This window comes from Rhinatrema bivittatum, chromosome 5 (assembly GCF_901001135.1).
Source record: "Rhinatrema bivittatum chromosome 5, aRhiBiv1.1, whole genome shotgun sequence".
In the NCBI taxonomy this organism is placed as follows: Eukaryota; Metazoa; Chordata; class Amphibia; order Gymnophiona; family Rhinatrematidae; genus Rhinatrema; species Rhinatrema bivittatum.
This window is the reverse complement of record NC_042619.1, coordinates 177,147,948-177,166,651: the sequence shown is the minus strand read 5'-3', so window position 1 is coordinate 177,166,651 and position 18,704 is coordinate 177,147,948.

Below are 18,704 nucleotides of genomic sequence, written 5' to 3'. Positions count from 1 at the left end.
GCAAGGGTTTCACTACCTAAGCTACTCTGACTCCTCAGACTTAGCAGAGGTACCCGCTCCTCGGGGCCCTTGCTCTCTCCTTGTTTTTTCAGGTGACAGTCTGGAACCGGTACTCGCTCCTCAAGGGCCCTGATCCCAGGCTTGCTTCATATACTCTTCTGCCTGGAAGTCTTCTCTACCAACTATATCAGCTACATCAGTGAGTTTCCATCTTTCTCTCTGAGCTTTCCCTGGAACCAGGTACTCGTTCCTCGAGGGCCTATACTTTCCAGCTCCTGGGCTTCATTGGGACATTGTGTGAGTGTTACCATCTGCATACCCTGCCTACTAACTATATCTCAAGTCTCTCTTCAGCTCAGCCTCCAGAGATTGCTGTTCCAGTATCTGAGGGACTACAGCCAGGCCAAGCTTACCAGCTCACTACAGCCATCTCTGGTGGTTCAGTATACTGTTTAATAAAGAACTAGTGTGTGTTTGTCTCCTAACTCTGAGCCTGACCGGTGGTCTCTCTCAGGATCATTCCCCATGGGCGTGGTCATCTGCCACTGGTCCAAGGATCCACCCTCAACTCTCATATATAACTACAAATCCCAAATGGATTGCTAACTACTATCTGATTGCTCCTCCCATCAAGCATCAGATTCAGAACAGATTGCTAACTCCCTAGCAAATCCAGAACAGATTGCTAACTCCCTAGCAAATCCCGAACACTGATCTTCTGCGATCGGAAGAGAGGCCTGCAAGGCCATGGCAGAGTCCATCTTGCCATGACCAGAAGAGAAGCCTCCAAGGCTGCATGGCCCTCCCCCCCCCCCAACTTTGCAAGAGCAGCACAGTAGCAGTAGCCTCCTTCCACCCCCTTCCAGCAGTGAAGAGCAGTGCTGCCATCCAACAGCGGCCAAAGATAAGGCCCAGAAGAAAGTGGAAGGTCTAAAAGCTGTATGTGTGTCTTCTTGTGTGTGTGAGAGATACACTGCCTGTGTGTATGTATGAGACAGCCTTCATCTGTGTGTGTGTGAGGGCCTGCAGGTGTGCATGAGCGAGTGAGCAGGCCTGATTGTGTGTCAGACCTTCATGTGTATGAGAGCAACAGAGCCTGCATGTGTGAGTGAGATCTTGCTTGTATAAGAGAGCGAGAAAGCCTGCATATATGTGAGAGACTGCACATGTATGAGAGAGCAAGAGAGCCTGCATGTGTCTGTGAGAGCAAGAGAGACTGTGTAGGTATGTGAGAGTGAGAGACCCTGTGTATGTTACATATATATGAGTGAGAGAGAGTCTGTGAGTGTGACAGGATATGTGTGTGTGTTTGTGTGAGAGAAGGAGAGAGAGGGTAAAGATTGTGAGGCCCCTCTACCCAATCCACAACAATCTGTGAGTGACTGGAAATCAAAAGATCCCAGGTATGGATAGCTGGAGATTTTTAATCCTATTATTTTAAATTTGGGGGTGTTATTTCATGTGTTTGCTATTCGAAATATTTGGTGTTTGGGAAATAGGAAAAATATGAATCATTTTAATTACTGGATTTTCATTGGCTGTTGCCTGCTTGTCAGGGAGAACAATCTATATGTCAAGCTGGAAAAATGCCTCTTTGAATAGCAAGAACACCCCTTCCTGGGGTATATCGTCTCTCATGACAGATTCCATATGGACCCTACCAAGGTAAAAGCCATCAGGGATTGGCCCCATCTGGTGAGACTTCAGGCTCTACAGAGATTCTTGGGATTTGTTAATTATTATCGTCAGTTTATCCCAAACTACTCGTCCACAGCAGTTCCTCTTACTGCCTTTACTATAAGGGTGCCAGTACCAAGGACTGGCCACTTGAAGCTGTAGAGGCATTCCAGAAGCTGAAGGATGCCTTTGTGGATAGGTCCTGTTTGCATCATCCAGACTCTACACAGCCCTTTGTTCTAGAACAGTGGTTCTCAACCCTGTCCTGGGGACCCCCCCAGCCAGTCGGGTTTTCAGGATATCCACAATGAATATGCATGAGAGAAAATTTGCATGTTATGGAGGCATTGTATGCAAATTTTCTCTCATGCATATTCATTGTGGATATCTTGAAAACCCGACTGGCTAGGGGGGTCCCCAGGACAGGGTTGAGAACCACTGTTCTAGAAGTTGATGGGCTTAGGGGCGGTTTTGAACCAACATTCTCCAGAAGTTCAAAGAAGTTCTCACCCATGAAATGTAACTACAGCATCGACGATCGAGAGCTCTTGGCTGTTAAATTAGCTCTTGAGGAATGGAACCTCAAACATCTTCACTAAGCTCAATAGCTAAATGCAAGACAAGCTCACTGGTCTTTGTTCTATGCTTGCTTCGACTTTGAACTGCGGTACCATACCGCACACACAAACTAACGGGCAGGCACCCTTTCTTGCTCTTTTCAGACCGAAGATACCCCAGAACCTCCCAGACAAATCATCGATCCCACTAAAATACTTCTGGCTACCAAGGTGACCATTTCTCCAGGGAGGACAGTTGTACCTTCCAGACTACACGAGAAACTAAAATTTACCCATGATTCCAGTGTCGCAGGTCACTTTAGATGGGCATGAACCCTTGAATTGCTTCAGCGACACTAGTGGTAGCCCCAAATAAAGCATGACATCAAGGCCTATGTTGATTCATGCCCTATCTGCGTACAGCAAAAAACGCTAAATGGCCGACCCTGGGAGCTGATACAGTCGTTGCCAGTTCCCAGGGAACCCTGAACCCATCTATCCACTGACTTTATTGTGGATCTCCCCATCTCAGATGGAGCTACCATGATTTGAGTGGTCATAGATTGTTTCCCAAAGATAGCTCATTTTGTCCCACTACCAGATCTGCCTCTTTACTCAAACAAAAGTAAAAGGGAATCCGGCAATCTGAAAATCTGAAATATCCTTTATTATATATAATTCTTCTTAAAAATTATTTTATAACACCAAAATGTTTTCTAACACAATGCAAGTAGATACTAGGACACTTACTGCCCAAAATTGACCAATTGTTTGAAAAACAGTTATACAGTTAAAAAAAACATATAACATATATATCACGCACACACACCTCTATGCATGCCTACCCTGCCCACCCGTCCTGCCTTTCTCTTTGGATGAATACTCAGTACTGACCACTGCCTGACTCCTGGAATCCCTTGACTATCACCTGCCACTGACCACTGCTTGACTCCTGGACTCCCATGACTGCCACCTGCCACTGACCAGTGCCTGAGTCCTGGATTCCCTTGACTGACATCTGTCATGGACCTCTGTCTGCCCTCGACAAGCCTCTCTTATGTCTACTCAGACCCAACTGTCCCAACAGACCCCATTATCATCAGCAGAGTCCTTCACCTAAGACCGGCCGGCCCCGGCACCCAAGGGCTCAACCCAAGGGGAACATGGGCTGGTATAGGCAAAGCTCCAGTTCGGGCTCTGCCTAATCTGGGTCTGCCTGCCGACAAGGGGACCTGCAGGGCTCCTCCCTGCAGGTTGCATCAACCCCACCTTGGCCTAAAGGTCCACAAGCTCAACATTATTGTTTAATGTTTTATGAAGAATGATGATGTTTCTGATTTTCCATTGTTGCAGTACATAATACAGGCAGGCTTCCTGTGGTTTCCAGAGCATGTGTGTGAACAAGAGTGAGTGAACCAATGAGCATGAGTGTGAGCAAGAGGACTATTTAAACCAGTGAACATGTGTGTGAGCCAGAGTTTGTGAGTCAGTCAGCATGTGTATGAGAGAATATAAGGGAGTTTGTGTAAGAACGAACGTGTATGTTGGACAGTGTGTATATATGAGAGAGAGAGGAGAAAGTTTTTGCATACCTCCTATCCCTGACTAATCCATGACAATCTCAGGGTAACTGGAGTCTAAAGTTCCCAGGAATGGAGAGCAGGGGATTTTTTTTAGCGTTAGTTTTAAATATTGGGTGTTATTTGATGTGTCTGCTGTTTTGAAATATTTTATTGATGCTTGGAAAATTTTAAAAAATGTTATATATCTTGATTTTATTGTTTGATATTTAATGCGGAATAGAAATGTTTTTCCATTGTTGCACTAGCTGCCATCAAGCTAGGTCAAGAGAACAATGTACAAATCTCATCTTTGTGTACCTGTCATACCTCCAAATCACATCAAATCTTCACTGATGTCTACTGTGCTATTCATACCTCTGACTGTGCATGTAAAACTGCCCCCAAAACCTAGGCCACCACCAAAACCTCACTCTGAGTTACTAGTTGCCCCTCTTACAGTGATATAAATAATTGACTAATTTGTGTGCCTCTCTCTCTCTCTCTTCCTCTCCCCCCTCCCCCAAAATGGGATTTGTGATATTTATTGCAAATCCTGTTTCGAGCATAACGCACAGCATAATGCCCTGAAAAAAGGCGTAGTTATTTCTGGCATTAAATTGAATGATAGTGCATTATGCTATCGCATGCAATGTTAAACACCCCTCATTTTCATTAACTCCTGATGCGTTATTGATCACATGTGTTATGGCATTGTCGCAGGCATTAGAGCCCTAATGCCCGTGATAAGGCCCTAATGTGAGTTGATGAAAGACCCCCTAATAGACAAAATGTAGATAGTGATGTTATACCTTAAGTTTTTGATCGGTGAAAATCCCTTAAATGAGTTAATACCTTTATATGCCTAGGAAGTACCATTGCTAGTGATATACGACTTCTGCATCAGGAGTGCTATCACATTCAGCCAGCATCCAAAGTGTTTGGAAGACTATTGAAATGACTTTGGCATCAGCATAGCATTATTATAACAACTAAAGTGAAGGTTTACCATGCTGGGGAGCTGGCTGCACTTCTGTATCCCACAGAAACAATAACCTTGTATAGACAACATATTAAAAGCTTACAAACCTGCAACTGAGGCATCTGTGACAGCTTTTAGGAATAAGGTGGCAAGATTGATTTCGAGACTCTGAAGTACTGAGAGGAGCCAACACACCCAGTCAAGGCATCTATAACAGCTATGCAGCTGAGATGGATAGGTTGTGTTATCCATATACCTGAACTCAGGCTTCCAAAGATCCTTCTCTACTGTGAACTTAATGAAGGAATCATAACAGAATGGGACAAAAGCTGTGCTATGTGTAAAACCTGGGCTAGTTATTCCCTTATAATAGTTCCATATATCATATCTCAAATCACAGTCATTGATGATATAATTTCCATATATGAAATTTCATTATTCTCCAGCATTCCCTGAAAGATAACTTTCAAGGCCCTAAGCATTGCAGTCTAAAGTTGTAGAGTACAACAGTGATGAGCGTTAGAATCTCTATGCAATAAGAAACACACTGGAAGCTGACTTTGGTTTCCAACATTACTTTTACTGAGAAGTTATGAAATAATGAAAATAGTCTTTACAGCTGTTTAGTTCACTTATCGATGCTATGAGTGTTTTTAAAGAAATTTTCAATTTCTTAGAGTTTTATTAAACTTTAAGAGGTAAAGCCAATTTCTCTCCTTCCCTTCCCCATTGTTTAGGGCAAGTTTTTGAGCTTCCCTCTAAAGAAGTTAATAGATTTACTAAGTCCAATTTAGATAGTGTCCAAATACAAATTCACATATCTCCTACGTCTTTTGTAGTTTTCTGTCAAATACTCCCTTTCTCTTCATAGTATCAGATTGATACTGCTCTTACTTCTTTCAAGATCATCAGTAGATGTTCGTGGGCCCTACTGGGGGTCCACCCCGACTCCTTTCCTCTCTCTCTTTCTTTTCCTTTGGATGGCTGTACGTCAACCCTCCTTTGGATGCAAATGATTATTGGTTGCTTCTCAGTGGAGGGACCTATCCCTTTTGTATGTTCAAAACAAAAGGTTGAGACCCTGTTCAATGGAAAACCAAGTAAAAGATAAAATAAAGTCTTTTTACAGAAAAGAGAGAAAGATGCATGAGCCTAGGAAGGTGGAAAAAACTCCTTGCTCAGCTAAAGAATATCCTTAAAAGTAGTTCTTAAAAAATAAAGGAAGGCTCTCTGACACCTTATCTGTCCCAGGTCTCATTATTGAGCATCACAGAGGCCTTCAACACAAGAAAACAGGGAACAACCTTCAAATGCTAACCCTAAGAAGGGTAACTGAAAACGCCATACAGTAAAATGGTGGTAAGAGTATTTATATCAGAGGAGCTCACCATTTACTCTCTCCCACATGGGGAAGCTACCTCCCTACATTGTCACTATGTTTCTTCCCCACAGATAGAATATTATGCCTGGCTCATGGAGGAGAACCAACAGGATCGCTACATATGGATATTTTGAAAAGGAAACTGAAGAAAGTAAAATATCAATATTGAGAACTGGGAAGAAGTTGCCAGAAGTAAATGGGAATCTGTGGTGCAAGACTCTAGTAAGGCAATTGACAAGCACAGATAGGCGGCACATCAACAGCACCATTTTCAGCAGCATAATATCAAGTAATCTTCCAGTTGCTTCTACCCAAATTGTCACAGAGGTTTCATTTCAAACGCAGGACTTGTTTCATTGTCAAGCTATAAAGTGTTAAATTCCCCTCTTCCAAAGTCTTCATCATATACAACAAGCAGTCAATGAGGCATGAATTCCTGGCCTCATATTTTATCTCTATGATGACATCATGGTTTGAGCATCCTCAATGTAAATCCTCTGACCCACATCCAGATGTGCATGCTGTCATCACTGGGGATGCATAACTAAACCAAGATGAAGAGAAGAGAGATTAAAATGAGGGTGATAATGTACTACATGGTTCAGAGTATGGTTTATCCTAAATCCCCATTTGTGCTTGAATTGAATCTGAAGCTTTTAATAAATGAAAAGATACTCCAGTTTGCCAATCGCTCTTGACAAATAATCTGAATATTTTCTGACATTTCTTTTTTTTTCTGTGGTCCTTTGATCTAAAATAACAAATAAAAGGATGGGGACAGCAAAGTCAATCAAGATTTTAATTTATATGTGTGCATGTGTGTAGATATGTATGTATGTGTATTTAATAATATATTGAAGTGTAGCACCAAGATGCATGCAGATCTATAAACTTCAAAAGATGAATCAATCAATATAACAGGTGCCAAGCAACATCAATCTTTAATAAATAGAGGTATATAGATGAAATACAAGTAGGTCCTCCGAATTCCTTATTTCATGTTTAAGAGACTTTGGGGACTAATAGTGGTCTTTTAAGCCACCGGATTTCTTCACACACAAAGCTATATTATTTCTTATGTCACATGTTTAAATTACTAGTTTTGGACTTCTGTCCTTCCCGGCGCAGCTGGAGTGGCGAAACACGGGCCATGTTGGGGGACCTACTTGTATTTTATCTAGATACCTCTACTTATTAAAGATTAAAGTCGCTTGTCACCTGTTATATTGATTGATTCATTTTTTAAGTTTAAGGATCCGCACCCATCTTGGTGCTACATTTCAATATATTGTGGTTTCCCCATTGTGTTTCTCCATTGTATGTATACATATATATACATATATTTGGAAGTAATTTTCACAGGGATTTCTATGCGTAAAACAGTGTTTTATATACAGATGCCTTTTATGAAATTGACTACCTGTTATGCCCATATGTCATGTTTCCAGGTAAGTTTACCCAGACTGCGTGGAGACATTCTTGGGAAAGGACTTGGGGCAGGGTTTGCACTTAGGCATATATTTTGTAAAATTCAACAATATGTGCATACATTTGCAGGAAAATGTTGTGTGCATGAAACAGCCGTTATATCTTGAGCTAGATAGATTCAGTGGTTTAATTCTGAAAGCAGAATTATGCATGTAAGTCCGCTTTGAAAACTGGTGTGCTTTATCCACATATTGGTAGCATAAATTATACAGATGTTTAAAAATTGCCCTCCTAAGAACTAGATCAGCCCAAAGAATTCACAGGCATCTGATGTGAAATCATCTTAAATCAAAGATAGGAAAAGAAGACCCAAAAGAGGTTTCTTTTCATTTATGAATATACATTTATTTGAATGATGCAAATGATGGGAGAGTTTATGATTGGATCTTTGGTTTTAAAAATGTGATCCCCTGAACAGTCACTAATATTCAATTAATATGTGATATTCAGAGTGTGCTGTTATTTCCAACCTTAATCCCTTTTCTGTTGCTATGACATTGAACACATATGAAATTCCTTTTTTGGTCATAAAATAATTACCATCTTGTTCGTTACTAGTAAAAGCAATTTGAGCAATATATCTGTCACATTTCTGTATTTCTCCATCTCTCAGTTGATGATCTTAATTTGTTCTGCTCTCTCCGGTCTCTTGTTTGTTAGAACAAAGGAACACTGCAATGGAAATGTCAGGAAATAAAATTGTGATTATTTGCCAATGGAGCAACTAGCAAGCCGAAGTCCCTTTCCATGGCACATGATGAAAGCTTACACTGATGATGTCGACCAGCCAGGCATTTAAACCTCGCTTCACAGCTATCCAAGGCCTTAGTAGCACAGGTGTTCCTTGCTACCTGATCCCACCTGTCTCATTACAGCTTCTGCCTTGACCCTGCTTTATTCTTGCCTCATTCCAGTACTGCCTTTTCTCCGGCCTTGTTCCAGTCCCTTCATTTCTCTCTGCCTTGTTTCTGCTCCTCACCCTGCTCGTGGTCCAGATTTCTCCTCCTGCTCCTATCTTGTTCCAGTCCTTGCCTTGCTCCTACCTTGTCCCGGTGCCTTGCTTTGCTCCAGCTCTCCCTCGTCCTTCTCCTCCATTCTCCTCACCTCCTCTGTTCTCTCGTTCCCTGACCTCTGCCCGGCTACTGATTCTGCCTTGATCACCGATTGCCTTCACCTCTGCCCCGACACCGATGCTGCTTGACTGCTGCCTGCCTTGAACCTTGCCTGGATACTGACACCATCTGACCGTTGACTGCCCTGACTCTGGACCGCTCTTCCGGCTGTGGACCTTTTCCTAAATCCTGCCAGCCTCAGAACCCAAGGGTTCAACCTGTGGGGGAAGTGGCTGATATTGGTGAAGCCTCTTCTCTGTCCTAGCCAGTAGCATGCCTGCCTGCTGTCGACATGGAACTAGCCTGTGCTCCCGTGTTGGGTGGTATCAATTAAGCCACAGCCCAAGGATTCATACCCTGTGACAAAACTCATCGATTCTGAAACAGTTCACCGGCACTGGAGAAAGGAAAAGGGAGGAAAAATGATAGCAAAGAGCTCAAAATACTATTGCATGTTAAGCCTGGCACCAAAACATTTCTTGTGGGGCACAAACAGTGGTTTGAAATGTAAATTAAAATACTTCGAGTGGCTAATTTAAAATGGCCAACTGAAAACCACTGCAGCCTGGCTAATTATTGAAAACGAAATGAGTTTCTCAGCCTTGAGATATGCTGTGGGAAGACAATAGTGCAGCTCTCTAGCTATAAATTACCAGGCAGTAAAAAGCAAATCTTCTGGCACTCTCATCCCCCTCCCTTTCTGTTCGACCACTATCTCTATGATTTGATATATATGAAACAGAGATAAATTGAGGATAAGCCCTATATAGTTGGACATTTCAATTACTGCCATATTCTTGGGTCTAAATGCTAGAACGCCTGAAGGAAGATGAGGAGGGAACATGATAACCTCATAAAACTGCTGTAGCATGATCCCATGCCACCACTCTCTCACAATGACATACACTCAGTCTCTTTGTTTAGCAGGCAGCACAGTTCAGCCACACACAGGGATTTCTATGTATTTATGGAATATATTATACCAAGGGAAATGAGAACATAAGGTAACATATACTTTATAAAGTGAATTTTCAAAGAGTTACACGCATACAAATTATCAGATGCATGCGCAAATACCATATATTCACATAAATCCTATTTTGTAAGCCTCAAACATACACGTGCAAGTAATGGTGCTCAAATACATTTGTTTGTATAAAAAAGGGATGAACCAGGGTGTTCTCGGGCGGGCCAACATTTATGCATATAAGTTGTGTTTTATAGCCTGCCAAAATAACACATGTCTGTATGTTATCTGTGTATATTTACACCTGTTAGTTGTCTGGTGTAAGTGAGAATAAAATTCTCTATAGCCAAACACTGACTGGATGAGGGGTCAGGGTAAACTCAGTGGGGAGGGATTTCAGGCTGAAGAATCAGGAGGGTCTTTATGACCTAGAGATAAACTGGACAAACTGGTGGACTAATAATTAGCAAAACTGGCAATTTCCTTCATTTGCACACATTACAAAATTTGATGATATGTGCTAAAGAAAATGCAAAGATTACATTTCCACATGTAAATGATTCAAATTAGGAGCACAAATACTCGTGCATAGGAGATTTGTGCCACTTATCTGGATAGATTTTGACTTCTCCGGGTAAGGGGCAGCTTTACTACCATTTAGCCACATAAGTCTCAAAAACCGCTACTTATCTGGCTAAGTAATATAAAATGCTACTTATCCACCTATATTGAAAATGCCTGCATGTTAGATACATAAGCATGTTGTTGGGTAGATTTAAGCATATTTTATATAATGTGCACACATTTTTGCACAAGAGGAGTAGCCCTAGTGGTTAGAGCAGGGGGATATGAACCAGGAGACCAGCATTTAAGTACTACTGTTGCTCCTTGTGACCTTGGGCAAGTCACGTTACCCTCCATTTCCTCAGGTACAAACTTAGGGGGTTATTTATGAAAGTGCTATATGGTGTTTTCGCATGCAAAATTGGTATGATGTAAATGAGAGAATATTGGGATGGGCTCATACTTTTATGAAAGCCATGTGATAGGGCTTTATTGTGTGTTGGAGGGAGAAAGAGAGAGAGAGAGAGAGAGAGAGAGAGAGAGAGAGAGAGAGAGAGAGAGAGAGAGAGAGACTAGCCATAATACATCACACTAGACAGGTATTTATATCTCTATAGGAGGCCCATCTAGTAACTCAAGGTGAGGTTTAGATAGTAGTGTAGGGGTTAGGGGCAACTTTGACATTCAAAATGAGACGAATGAACATAATGGTGCTCTCTTGTGAAGATTTGATGACCTTCGGAGTGAGGAAACTCACCGAAAGATGAGATTTGTGCAATGTTCTCTCAACCTAGCTTGATGGACTAAGCTAGGTTGAGAGAACATTGCACAAATCTCATCTTTCGGTGAGTTTCCTCACTTCGAAGGTCATCAAATCTTCACAAGAGAGCACTGTTCTGTTCGTACATCTCACTTTGAATGTCAAAGTAGCCCCTAACCCCTACACTAATACCTAAACCTCACCTCGCGTTACTAGGTGGGCCTCCTATAGAGATATAAATGCCTACCTAGGATGAGGCCCTTATGGCTGGGTGTGTTCTCTCTCTCTCTCTCTCTCTTCTCCCCCCCCCCCCCCCCCCCTGAATTAAAATTATTCTCTGTGGCAATTTTTTCTGCTCCCCATGGACTGAAAGGGGAATAATTGCTTTTGCTTTCCATAATTTTTTCTGCAAATTTTAGAAATGTTATTACTACTGTGAGAAAAAGAAAACATTTTGATAGCAATATCACTAACACATGAAATTTGAGAAATAGCAGTGCGACACAAAAAAATGATAGCAAACAATTATCACCAGGCCCATTTATTGTCTGCCCATTCTTCCTGCCTATTGCAATAGCACAGAGCCTGCTTAAGCACCAGATTTGCTAGCTCTGACTTCCCACTAGGGCTCCCAACTCATCTGAATTGGCTGACCCAGTTCTGATTTTCACCTTGTTGCATGCATGGAGTTGTAATCTGTCCACTATTCCCTCTAAACTATGTGCATATGCTCGCACACAGAGATCATGAACTCCTCACACACAGCAAACTATATACATCAACTTTAAAACGAGCGCGTGGGCCCCCATACAGGTGCGTATGGGTGTGCGAGCGCACCTGTGGTCAGTTTATAAATTATGCGCACAGTTGAGCACATATGATTTAAAACACACCTACCGCACATATGTGTACTCCTAATTTTAAGCGATTACTTGAGCAAACATATTTTGCATATTTTCCTTAAGACTTTGTTAGCTTTAACACGCACAGGTAAGTGGATATTAAAACATACTTGTGTGAAGGACATTCCCAGTTTTACCAATTAGTCCACCAGTTTTCCCAGTCCATCTCAAGGTCATCCAGACTCCTCTGGTTCTTCAGCCTGCACTCTCTCCAGTTGACCCAGGCCCTTCATCCAGTCAATTTAGACCTAAACAGAGATTTATACAGTATTACACCTCATCAAGAGCAGATGTAAACATGCGTGGCTAACAGCCCGCTGTGTGCTGTGGCCACTGGATTTAAAAATACATATTTATGCACGTTAATTTTGGCCCTGCCCTAGAACGCTCCTGACACGCCCCAACTCCACCCCTTTATTTTTTTCTCACGTATGCACATACACGAACATACAGATAGATTTTAAAAGGACTGCACGTGTAAATCCCAGGGTTTACACACGTGGCCAGGCCTTGTGCGTGCTGGACGAATTTTCAAAGAGGCCCGGCCACGTGCATAAACCCCGGTACACACATAAGTGCCAGGCCTCTTTGAAGGGGTAGGCTGGAGGGGGCAGGAAGGGATGGGGTAGGCCGGGACAGCGTCATTGATCGCTGTCCCAAAGACTCGCGAGCCGGCAGGCAGCTGGCGCAGCTCGGGAACTGAAGTAAGTTGTAAAACAAAGAAAAAAAAAACAAAAAGATAGGGTTTAAGGGGTGAGGAGGAGAGGGGAAGAGGGAGGGAATTTAGGTAGGGGGTTAGGGAAGTTCCCTACCAGCCCACTCCTTAATTGGAACGGACTGGGAAGGAACTGGGGAAGGCCCGAATGCATCGCCGCACAGAAATTGCAAAAGTCCCCCCCTAGCGCGTGCTGGCTGCACATACATGCGCAGATTATAAAATCCGGCGCACATGTGCGCATGGCCCACAGATTTTATAACATGTATGCTGGCGCGCGCATGTTATAAAATCGGCACGCGTGCACGTTTGAAAATCTACCCCATAATTTGCAGCTTTTAATATTTGCTTTGCTCACACATGACCCATATACTTGCATATCTGGGCCTTTTAACGCTAACAATGATGTTAAAATTCACACCCTAGTGTGCACAAGAAATCACAATATTATTTGCATTATCCTTGCTCGTAGTGCACAAATTTGAACTTGGCTTATAAAAAGTTGCACAAAAAGAAAATTTGTGTTCACCCAGTCTTTCAACAATTTGAGGGAACATTGGTTCCAACTGTATAAGAAACTTCAATGGGATAATCAGAATTAGAACTCCATGCTTGCAATGGGGCAAAACCCGGACCGGATCAGACTGTTCAATCGACCTGGGGTGAGTTGGCACCCCTAGCTCCCACTATGAATACTTCCCCAAATAAGAGCAAAAAATAAAATAGGTTAATGAAATAAGCTTATTATTTCAAAACAATAATTTGTGCTTTTTTTTTTTTTTTTAATCTGATTAGTGATTGTCTTAAAGAAGTTAAGCTCTTAATTCTGCTTCCTTAAAAGTTGTTTTGTCTTCTGGTATATAGCTTTGTGTGTGGCAGAAGCAGCAAACCACAGGCATTGCTGGGTGCTTGGTCAACACTAGATTTTGGTCTATGGCTCTTTTGACAGAGTGTCCATGACATAGAGGAGAGAGAACATGAGGACACATTTGGGAGCAGCCAGCCAACACAGCAGAGGGTAGTTGAAAACAACAGCAGGGAAGGAGGTAGGAGAGGAAAGAAGGCAGAACCTCTGGGTGGAGGCTAGAAGGACTGTGGGGGTGGAGTTTAGTGGTACAGGAGGGTTCTGAACTACAAACCTTCCCCCCTCAGCTGAATTACACAGAGGAAGTCAGACAAGACATGGCTAGTATGGGAAGGAAAATGAGCAGCAATGCAGCCCAGAAAGATAAGGAGTGCTTCGTTTTGAGAAAGATCTAGAGGATGAAGGCTCTCTTTCACCTCCCCCACCCCCACCCCCTGACAAACAGACATTCCACTTCATAGTATGGTATCAGTGTTGTTATTTGTAAAATATAATGAGGGCAATAATGAGGTTCTGTGGGGATCATGCAGTCACATGGCAACAAGGCACCTGTAGGGGTGCAAGTTCATTTTCACAAGGAAAATCCTCATGGGGGTTTCTCTTTGAAAATGGAGCCAACATGCACAACGCAGATACACTGCATGGAAGTAGATGCAAAATACGCAGGTGAAGATTCAACATGAAGGTAACGGCAGGTGAAAATGCATGGAGATCTGAAAAAGAAACCTCAGTGCATTCTTTTGCTCCCCCAACCTAACTCCACCCTGTTTTTCTGCAGGGAAAGTACCTGTGTTGTTTCACAGTGTGCACTCTTTTACCCAGATACGGATGAACAAGGCAATTTTCAAAATATGTTTTATATGGATACACATTTATGCATCTAAAAACTTTTGAATATTGACCCCATTATGGTTTTTAATGAGTTTTAATACATTTTTATCCAGTTTTCTAAGGAGATTCATATAAGACCAGTAAAAGTCCTATTATTTTGTACATATCATTTAGAAGTTATTTTCTGTTCAAAAAGAAAAAGTGGATTTTAGCACATTTATGTGTGACTTTAATTTAAATTAAGATAGCAGTTAAATCAGGTGCCCTGCTGCTAGAATGTAAAAATGTCTTTCATCTGATATTTTATCTAAAATGAGATACCAATTTTTTCACTGATTCATCCCCACCCACACAATTTTGTTTTAATTAAAGCTTAGAGATATTTTTAGATTTGACTTGAGATTTAAAAAAAAACTTTAGAATATGATCTTATAATTTTTCATTGGGAAAGAATTAGAAAGTATTATTTATAAGATCCACTTTTACATAAGAAAGTAAGACTGGGTTTCTGCCATATGGGGACAGGAAGATTTGCAATTAAGAAGCTGCTGCATGAAAATTAGAATCTAAAGAGTCATAGTGATTATAAAGTTGATAGCCAACCTTGAACCTTTGCAAAGAATGTAATATATCTTTATACTTAGCACTGTGTCAAGTGTCAGAGACATGTAAAAAAGCATGCAGTGCAACACATCAGAGAACCCATAAAAAAAGAATAATTTCAAGACATAAAGCTGTATCACTGACGTTCCAAGTGAAGCATTAGATCATAATCAGCATTATCCTAACCACAAGGCGACTCTGCAGACCCGCCTCTGATGTTTTACAAGAAAACAGAGACAAAATACCTGCACATCATAAATGCCAAGGATGTAACAGAAGGTCATTTAGGACAAAATTTATGTCTGTAATGTAAATGTATTAGATAAATGGACAGTACAGTGTTTTTCCACTGAATTGAACTAAGAAGGGAAGCTGCTCACACTATTGCAAGTGCTAAACTGGCCATCATAGAGCTTCCCAGCTAGAAAAGCTAATAATGCTACACAACATTGCTATCTTTCAGTATGGGGTTGAATTGTGCTCATGATACAATACAGGCATAAGTGTATATAGATCAAACTTTAGCCATGATTCCTTCTCCCCAACCCCGAGCTTTGTTTCACAATTTTAATAGCTTAAATTATTTTATCCATCTTAATTAACTGATCTTGCCCATTGAAAAGAATACAACATATATTTACTTTTGCCAGTGCACGCTGACAGGCCCCTCCCTTCCTCGCACAGGGAGGAAAGGAATCCTGTGCAAGAGGTGGGGCCTGTGAGATTGCGCTGGCTCAAGCCCTGTACTTACTGACTGCTATTTCCATTGCAACTACCAGGCTCACAGCCAGCACCAATAGCTTCTTCTGCTTCAAGAACAGTGAGGAGAGGGGCAGTGGTGGTGGCAGCAGAAAGAGAGATAGTGAAATATGAAGGCCTACATGTTAGGTATGTGTCCTGTGGCCATCCTAGTAAGCCTGCTTTTTTTGTACCTGCATTGCTCCAGCTCGCCTAAGCAAGCTGGAGAAGAAACAGTTATGAAACTGGCAGTAGTGTCCCTTAAGGCCCACACGCCAACATTCCTGACTCCATATAGGCAAGCAAGGAGGATGCAACCCTGGTAACTCTGGCTTCTCTTTCCTTCACTGGGTAGAGAGAAAGAGGCAAATGACCTTACTCATTCATTATTCCTCTTTGCTTCAGCAGTTAGGTAGATAGAAGGAGGCAACAGCAGGCTGATTCTTGTAGTGCTGGCTATCTCATCTCCTACCTTTGATGGTTCCATACCCAGACCATCACTGAGTGAAATGGCACCCAGCTGATCAGGAGAAAACCCTTCTGATGTCACAGCTGGCCTGGAGGGAGGTCCCGTCCAATGACATGGCTAGCCCAAGGTAGGGATTACACTTGATGCTACTACATGGGAGCAAGGCACACTGATGCTCTACGCAGGTACCCGTCTTTCCCATCCCTTCTAACTCCCCTGTCTACACACTCTTAGGGCAAAATGTGTTGCAGCTGGCCTTGAACCAAGGTTTGCACATGTAAGCGGACCCCCCCTTTAAAGTATATCATGCTCTATTCTAGCAGCATATGACAGTTTGGGTGGAGAAAACCCAGGAAGTTTATTGTTCAGTGTTCTTATCTAACATATTATATGTTGTACTTGTAATAATGTTGAATGACCACTGGATGGAATTTTGTGAGAGCTGAGCAATGTGCTGTGATAATGCTCTTGGGTTTAAGGGGTGGTGTGTTGGTTCTTTTTCAGAATGTATGTTTACATGATTGGTGGAAGATAGTTTAGTGGGAGGTATAAAATTGAGGTGGATTTAGCAGGAGTTTGCCCTTTTCCAGGTGGAGTTAGTGTGAGAGGGACCTCCAGGACCTAGTGGCCTGGAGTAACCAGCCTTCGGGATGGAGGGCATAGAACCCAACCTACCCAGTATGGAATGGGGCCCTGCAAGGGCTCTTCCCCTCAAGGGAAGAGACCCAAAGCCATGGAGTGGAAGAAGGCTTTTCTCCCTGCAAGGAAATATTCAGGAGCTGAGGGTAGAGAAGAGCCACTTCCTTCCCTTGAGGAAAAAGGCATAGAGGAAGGTGAAAGGAGTTGTTCTGAAGGATACCGGGGAAATCTGCACATGGCTGGAAAGGAGAAATGGAGAAATAGGAATGAAGATTCAAGAGAAGAAGGATTTGTGAGTAAATTCTAAGGGGTGAGTCTCATTTTCCACAGGAATTGGTGTTTTATTTATTATATATTTATTTCATAAACCTTTTTTTCCACCATTTCCATCTAAATAGTGACCAGGGCAGATTACAAATGATTAGATCCATAAAATACATAAAAGAACAATACAATAAAACATGCAATTTAAAATGAAAAAGAATTTGGGAGTGTGGTACCTGACCCTTGTGCTTGGGGTGGGTTGAGATACAGAAAAGGAAGAGTATTCAATGGAGAAAATAACCCCTAGATTCATCAAAAAGTCTTAATAATGCGTGAGCTAACAAAAAGGGGTATGTTTAGGGAAATTATGTAGTTACTACACCATGCAGTAACTTACCACTTTGCTTCAGTATTATCGCACTGTGCAGTAAGTTTTTCACCCTAGCTTGAGACATCAAGAACATAGTACAAAATGTCATCTTTGTTAGACTTTCCTCATGCCAAATGATGTTAAATCTTACCAAGGTGCACTGTGCTGTATGTACGCCTCACTCTACAAGCGAAACTTGCCCCTAAACCCAAAACCACCACTAACACCTCACCTCGACCTATTAGGTGGCCCTCCTATAGAGATATAAATACTTAATTACTATAACGGCCTTGTAGATAGGCGCTCTCTCTCTCTCAAATTTGATTAAATAGCTGGAGGAAAGACATTAAGGAAAATTACTGCTTAAGCAGCATTTTTAAAACATTAGCGCATTCTAAAAGAACATGAGTCATTTTTTTTAATACTATTTACCAGGTCATAAAACTTAAAAGATATTGTAGTGTCATTTATACAGGACCCAACCCTGGAAGAAGCAGGGCAGAAGACCCTTTGATGTTCTGGAGATCAAGGGGAAGGCAAGTCCAGAAGTCTCTATTTTTTTTATAACTTTTTATTTATACAGGTTCTCAATACAGTTTCAAGATAAACTTGAGATTTGCAAATCAATGTGAGTATCATGCAGATAAAGAAGTAAAAAAGAAGAAAAACAAATGCTCATCGATCAAGGTCAAGTTCACAATTTGGAAGGTCGAAGAACATAATCCAAAAAGCAATTAATCAATGAAGGGAAAGAAAGCAGAAAATAGCAGCTAAAACCAGGGAGTAATGAAAGAAAGACATCGCAATACATCTACAAATCCGAGACAGGAAGAGGAAGCTCAGAACAGACAAATTCATGTGCAAGGAAAACAGAACTGGCTAGGCTAAAAAAAAAACCCAAACATATATATTGGCATTATATTTAACACAGCGATTACAAGGAAATTTGAGAAAAAGCTGTACCCCCAATTGCAAGACCCTAGGTTTCAAAAGAAGAAACTGCTTTCACTTCTTCTGGGATGGTCTGGAAACATCAGGAAAAGCCATAACTTTACACTGCAGAAAAAGCGATGCCTGATGTCTGAAATACATTTTACGAAGTCAATTTCTATCAGAGTCCAATACCAAAGATACTATTAAAGTAGAAAGTTTGGCCAAAGATGATTCAGAGGTTTCCAAAATTTCTAATACATGTAAGGAATTGTCCATTATAGGAGAGAGATTGAACAGTCTCGCTACTCCAACTTTTAGGAGAAGGTAG